The sequence below is a fragment of the Lathyrus oleraceus genome, chromosome 2, assembly GCF_024323335.1.
Source record: "Lathyrus oleraceus cultivar Zhongwan6 chromosome 2, CAAS_Psat_ZW6_1.0, whole genome shotgun sequence".
Lineage (NCBI taxonomy): Eukaryota > Viridiplantae > Streptophyta > Magnoliopsida > Fabales > Fabaceae > Lathyrus > Lathyrus oleraceus.
This window is the reverse complement of record NC_066580.1, coordinates 45299056-45306284: the sequence shown is the minus strand read 5'-3', so window position 1 is coordinate 45306284 and position 7229 is coordinate 45299056. Positions and strand designations below refer to the sequence as shown.

The 7229-nt window shown below is 36.5% G+C and overlaps 1 long non-coding RNA gene across 1 annotated transcript; it reads left to right on the top strand.

Moving 5' to 3' along the window:
* The first annotated feature begins 349 nt into the window (after nt 1–349).
* Nucleotides 350–6403, top strand: LOC127121103 (uncharacterized). The gene is made up of 4 exons (XR_007803312.1): nt 350–484; nt 573–624; nt 716–832; nt 6094–6403. It is a non-coding gene; the product is annotated as an uncharacterized LOC127121103 (long non-coding RNA).
* Nucleotides 6404–7229: the final 826 nt, after the last annotated feature.

Here is a 7229-nt window from a genome sequence, read left to right as displayed (position 1 = left end):
TCGGCAAAACCGACACTACTTGTTATGTTACCTTTGAAGAATGTTTGATTAATTTATTTAGAGTCGGTGAGACCGACTCTATCTAGTAGCATTATTTTTTAATTAGTATTTATTTACTTAGAGTCCGCTTAGCCGACACTATTCTTATAACATATACATTTTCCATTTATTTATCTATAATATATATATATATTTAAGGTTTAAGTATTTTATTTATTAATTAGAGTCCGCTTGGCGGACTCTATGGAATTTTCTATTTCGGACCAAAAATTGCGCGACAGCTTATTTCCCTCTTTCCTTTTCCCTCGTCATTTTTCACTCTCCCTCCATTTCATTTCACAAAACGAAAACCCTAATTCCATGCTAAATCGTGAATCCGTTTTTTCCCAATTTCGTGAACCGATTCGTGAATCCCTAATCCGTGAATCCATTGAAGAATCCCTAATTCAAAATCCCTCGTTAAAGGGTTTCTGAATCATCAAAGGTAATGCATATTCATCTCAAGTGATTTCCATTGAGTTTTGGTTTAATGAGTATGAGATAGTCATATGTTTTATGTTTTCTGAATGTAGGTTTTCCAGAACTATCGGCTTTGTGGATGCTGGAATCAACTTTTCTTTGCAAGTTTAGTATTGTTTCCAAATATGTTTAAAGTCTCCTTTAAGTCTGAAACTACAAAAATCAAATTATTTGCTAATTGGTTTTCTGAATGTAGGTTTTCAAGAATGCTCATCTTACTTAGTGGAGGCAGTAAGCAGTTGTTGAATGCAAGTTAATTTGGAACCGAAGCACTATATCATCCGGGATTTTGCAAAGACAACTCTTTCTCAAGGTTAGTCATCCCTATGTTAATTTGGAACCAGACTGAACTGTTAGTGTTTGCAATAGTTAGTGTTTGCATCAGTTAGTATTTCTCAAGGTTGAGAATTATTTATGAATTGATTTTGTGGTTATGAGGAGGCTATGGAATTTCCTAAGTTCTGCTTAATTATTTCTTATGGGGTCAAACTAAAAGAGCTGAAAAAGTTTGTGCTGGTTTAGATTTGTTTTTGTGGAACCAAGGTTTCTGGTATGTTGATGATATTGATGCATGTTTTCATCCTTCCTCTTATCTTGAATGTCCTTCATGTGGTTCTCTTGATGATGTTGCCTCCGAGTAATTTCCAGTTGTTGCATTGTGTATTGATGATGCGGCTGCTTGAGTGCTTTATAGATGAACTCATATCTGTAGTTTAGTTTCCCTTTTGTTGCTTGATGTATGTCCTCTAATGCTCTAGATTGTCCTGTTCTTGATGAGATATTTGCTGTTGAGCCTTCCTTGCTTCAGGCTGAAGGTGATGTTTTCATTGTGCCACCTGATTTGGCTGTTATGCTTCTTGAATTATCTGCTGTGCCTGCATTCCATAACTGATTTCTGATGTGAGTTGCAGTGCCAGTATCAGCCATTTGTAACAATTTGTGTGTCTGCTATATATTTGTGACCTGATTATTAGTGCTTGTTTTCTAACTGTTGTTGATGTGTCTTAGTTAGTGCTTTGCTTGCTTCTAGTGACTGCAATTGAGAAGTGTTCCTTTGTTCTGTCTTGTGTTGTTGTCCTGTTGTGCATTCCACGAATTCGCGATATAGGGTTCGAAGAGGTTAGAATGGTGATTTATGTTAGAACGTTCGAAGAAGCCGCAAAGTTATGAGAGAGTGAGGTTATAGTCATTTTTCAATTCTGTTTGCAGGTGATTTGCTTGAGAAGTTTGTTGGGAAAAGTTGTTAGGTAACGGTTTAGAATTTGTTGTGAAATTCGGTTAGTTGATTTTGGTCATGAGAGAATGATGGTTCTGTTAGTTGGTTCCGTTAGTTGTGAAGAGTGAAGGTTCAGTTCTGTTATAGGTTGGGAAGAGGAGTTTTGAAGTTTGTTATTTTCGGAGCGGTTGTTGAAGAAACCTGGAAGTTAGAAGTTGGTTAGTGAGGTTCAGTTTCTATTAACAAAGTTAGTTATTAGTGAAAGTGGAATTCTGTTATGAACTTCTTAGCTAATTAAGTGTTAGGAAATTAATTAGTTGAATGTGTTATTACTTATTAGTAATGTCAACTGTGAACTATTGTTGAAAGTCTAATAGTTTGCTTCTGTTAATGTTAATGTTGAGTTGTTATGACTTAAATGAAACCATGATATGCTTTTATTGTGGACTGCTATTAGCGAACTGTTTGGTGATTACTGAATTTCTGTTAGGATGGAGTTAAGTTTCTGTTAGATTTCTTACTTGAGTTAAGTCTGCTATCAGTTAGTAGGTTGTTTTGAATTCTGTTATGACTGTTAATGTTTGTTAAATTTCGGTTAAGTGAAAATTGTGAGAGTTAATTAGTTAGGAAAACATAATTGAAAAATGACTATAACCTCACTCTCTCATAACTTTGCGGCTTCTTCGAACGTTCTAACATAAATCACCATTCTAACCTCTTCGAACCCTATATCGCGAATTCGTGGAATTGTGAACCCTACAAATTTTTGAACTTTATTTTGATTTCGAACACGCATTGGCTATGTTGTGTTTTTCTCTTTTCGGTTTCCCTTGGATTGCGAATTGGTTATGTTGTAAATGAAATTCTAGCATCGGGATATAACCTTTCACCTTTGTGGTATTTGATTCGCATAGATTTTGTTTATATTTCGAATTAAGTTCTATTCTGTTGTTGTGATCACTGTCCCAGTGTTGTGTTTTTTTTCTGGTTTCGAGGCGGTTGCTTTGTGTATCGGCTACCTTATGCGTTTTGGTTGCGTATGTTTGTAGGTAGAAGTTTTGTTTTGGTTTGTATGTTGATTTGTGTTGGCATGGTAATAATTTGGTACTACTGTACATGACAGTCTATATAGTGACTACATACTGCAAGTTGTTAGTTATTTCCATTAACATGTAGTTTTGGTTCGGTTTACATTAAAAAATAAACTAAGAATTAAGGCTTACATTGTTTTAGTTAGATTTCAGGAAGTGAGTACAATAGCTTATTGGATTTGTTAAAATATACAGCAGTTTAATAGATTTATAAATCTGTGCAGCAATTTTGTTTACGGTCTGAAATAATAATGTACAATAGTATTAAAATTTGGTATGTTCGTCATGTTTAATTTTTGAACCACTGAAAATAAAATAAAAATCCCTTGGAATGCATGTATTCTATTCTCTCCTAATACCCATTAGGAAGTTATCTGATTTTCTCTTAATACCCATTAGGAACTTATCAGCCATTCATTTTTGTCTAATATATGTTTTAATTTTCAGTGGTTGACGAGTTAATTGTTTGCCTTATAGAAAATGGATCGTACTTGGATGTACGATAGAGTATATTCCAATAGACACGAATTGAAAGAAGAGTATGTTCGCGGGGTTAAAGACTTCGTAAAGAGGGCTTTGAAACAACCTATTTGTAAATCTGAGGGAGGGATAAGGTGTCCGTGTATAAATTGCAAGTGTCTCAAGATAAGAATACCAACTAATGTTAGACTTCACTTGTATCGAGATGGATTTCAACCAGACTATTGGATTTAGACTCAACATGGAGAAGTAGAGCTCAATGTTAATACAAGGAATGATTCAAATAGTAGTGAGCATGTGCATCATGATGACCAGATTGAGGCAATGAATCAGATGGTGTATGATGCTTTTAGGCCTTATGGAGTATTCTCTCACGTGAATGATAACATAGAAGTTGAGGAATATACGGAGGATGAGTTTCCCAACGAAGATGCCAAACGATTTTATGACAAGTTGATATCTTTCAACAAGCCCATTTATGAGGGAGCTACCCAATCAATATTATCAATATCTACTCAACTTCTTGAAATTAGGTCTAATTGGCATGTACCACAAAAAGGTTTAGATTTTGTTGCACAAATGCTTAAAAGTGTATGTCCAGTTCAAAAATGCTTGCCCGAGAACTATTACCAAGCAACACAGTTGGTATCTAAGTTAGGGCTAAAGGTTGAGAAGATTGATTGTTGTAAGAATGGTTGTATGTTATATTACAAGGATGATAGCAATCTATCAGAGTGCAAATTTTGTAATGCTCCTAGGTTCATTCCTCGCAAGACTGGCATGGGAAAGTACAAAGATATCCCAGTGAAGAGAATGTTCTACTTCCCAATCATTCCCAGATTACAAAGATTGTATGCATCAACTGAGTCGGCAAGTGAAATGAGATGGCATCACATGAACAAAAATAGTTCCAACATCCTTCGCCACCCGTCAGATGGAAAAGCATGGAAACATTTTGATAGTGTATATCCTGACTTTTCTAGGGAACCCAGAAATGTAAGGTTGGGTCTGTGTTCAGATGGTTTTACTCCTTACATTCAAGCGTCTGCTTCTCCATACTCATGTTGGCCAATAATAGTTACTCCGTATAATCTCCCCCCTGAAATGTGCATGACCAAACCATACTTGTTTTTGGCATGCCTCATACCCGGACCTAAAAACCCTAAATTAAAGATAGATGTCTACTTGCAACCATTGATTGATGATCTACATCGATTGTGGTCCAATGGAATATTGACCTATGATATATCTACAAAACAAAACTTCATCATGAAAGCCTGCTTGATGTGGACAATTAATGATTTTCCAGCCTATGGTATGTTATCTGGATGGGGAACACAAGGTAAATTGGCATGCCCTCATTGTATGGAACACACTGATGCTTTCACCTTGAAAAGTGGCCATAAGAATTCCTGGTTTGACTGTCATCGTCGTTTCTTGCCATCTAATCACTCCTTCAGAAGGAGTAAAAGAAGTTTCCTAAAAAATAGGGTTGTGACCAATGAGCCACCTCCCATTTCCACAGGGAAAGATATATGGGCGGTAATAAGTAATTTTCCAAAAGTTACTGAAATTGGATGGGAGGCGAAATGGAAAGAATTCGAAGGGTATGGAGTGGATCACAATTGGAAAAAGCGACAAGTGTATTATGTCCCATATCCAGAAATGTGTAGAGATATGCGTGGATGGTGTGCGGCAATCACCACAAAACCAAGGGGTCGCGTAGAGATTGACAACATAGAGGATGAAGTACCTTATCAATCTGATGGGATGTTACCGGCGCTACCCAATGTAGAAATTGAAGCAATATCTTGTTTGCGTGACATGTCACAATTAGATGTGTTTGAAGAGATTTTTGATTGCTCTACTAGTGAAGCAGATAGAGGGCATTGATGAAGATAAGCGTGATGTGACGTGAATGAGGGTTCAAATAGAAACAAAAGGGTGAAGCAGAACTAAATTTTCTTTTCTTTCTAGTTTCTCTTTCTAGTTTCTCAGCTAGAATCAATTCTGGACAAGTTATGTAAGATAAATTAAGTCGCTGTGCATTTATCTTTTCCCTGTAGAGAACTTTTTCTTTGTTTACCCCTCCTTTGTTAGCAGCATTCCTTTGTATTTGAAATGGCTCCATTTCTAATATCCAATAATTTGGCTATGTAGTGAATCACTATAGTTCTTCCCTGTGCTATCATGCAGTATAATACTTTCTAAAGGTCAAATACAGTTTTCTACACCTTGCAATATCATTTTACATGTTTTTGCATTAGATCGTTGCATGCTTTATCATGAAGTTGTTGTTAATCTTTTAGTTATTATTACTTTAGGACCACAATAGAGTATGCATATCTTTCTCTTAACTTTTTTTATTGATTGATTAATATGAGTCCTGTTTTTATAAAGTTTGGAGATGTATGAGAATATCGTACAACAACAATGAATGTTTTTTATTTAGCAAGCAGCCGCCTCCATTAAGAATCCGTACTGTAAATTGCTCAAATTTTTTCCTGTAGAGCAGTGTTGTGTTATCAAATATCCGTAACTGCGGCGCTATGGTAGGTATACGTGGCAGCTTTCGGACTCGCCACAGTATGGAGAAGTTTTTGCTGTTGTTGATGTTTGGAGGGGTTTTTGCGTGTTATGATAATGTTTGGCAACTGCATTTGAATTATCAAAAACAACATTGTTTCTTTTCTTTTACTTTTAATTTTATCAGAAACTGCATTTGATAATGTTATGATAATGTTAAGAGTGTGAGACTGACTAATCCTTTTATTTTTATGACAACAGATGACTAAAAGAGGTGGAAAAGCTAAGGTATTAGCACCAGGAAAACTTCAAGAAGAACGAAATCGCATAATTAACAAGAAGCATATCGTTAGGAAACCTGCTCAAACAACATTGTCTATGCAGGATGCATCATCGGCACCAACACCAGCTCAGGCAGCACCGTCCGTGCAGGTTGCATCGTCGATGCCGACATCAGCTTCGAAAAAATCATCTGTGCAGGCTGCATCGTCGATGCCAACACCAGCTCAGGAAGCATCGTCCGTGCAGGTTGCATCATCAATGCCAACATCAGCTTCTAAAAAATCGTGTGTGCAGGTTGCATCGTTGATGCCAACACCAGCTCAGGCAGCATCGTCCGTGCAGGCTGCATCGTCGATGCCAACACCAGCCTCCGTGCAGGCTGCATCGTCGATGCCAACACCAGCTCAGGCAGCATCGTCTGTGCAGGCTGCATCGTCGATGCCAACACCAGCTCCAACTGTAGTACCTGTTCATGCCACTACCTCTGAGAAATTCAGTTTTATGCCTACTCCAACTTTAAGCCATCAAACAATGGCTGGCCCTCAAAGTATAAACCTTCAAACAATGGCTAGCCCTTCAAATTTGGCAGAGGAGGAAGATGTGGATGCTGATGAGGATGAGGCGGTGGGTCAAGAAACTATTACCCCTCTTGTGCCAACAATAGATGAGAATGGGAAAGTTATTATAAAACCATCTGGTACTGGGTAAGTCATATATATTCTCATAATTTAATAATTTAGTAGTTTTATTATTGTATTTTGTCTAAAATATATATAACCTGTTAAGAAAGTTGAGAATATTACTATCCATATGATTCTTAATAATTTAGTAGTTTTATTATTGTATTTTGTAGGCTAGTTCCTGCCAAAGAAGTTGCTGGTGCCATTAATTATGTGATACGCAAACAATTTTATAAACCTATACATCATTGGTCTGCACTCGATCCTGATACGAAAGCTGATTGGTTTAAGTTGTTTGGAGTAAGTATTTATTGACTTTTGTCACTTAAGTTGATCAAATTATATTTAAAAAAATAACTAATTGGTTATTAATATTAATTATGTGATTTTAATTATTTTCAGGAGAAGGTTTCGTGGGATCCTTTCGATCATGCA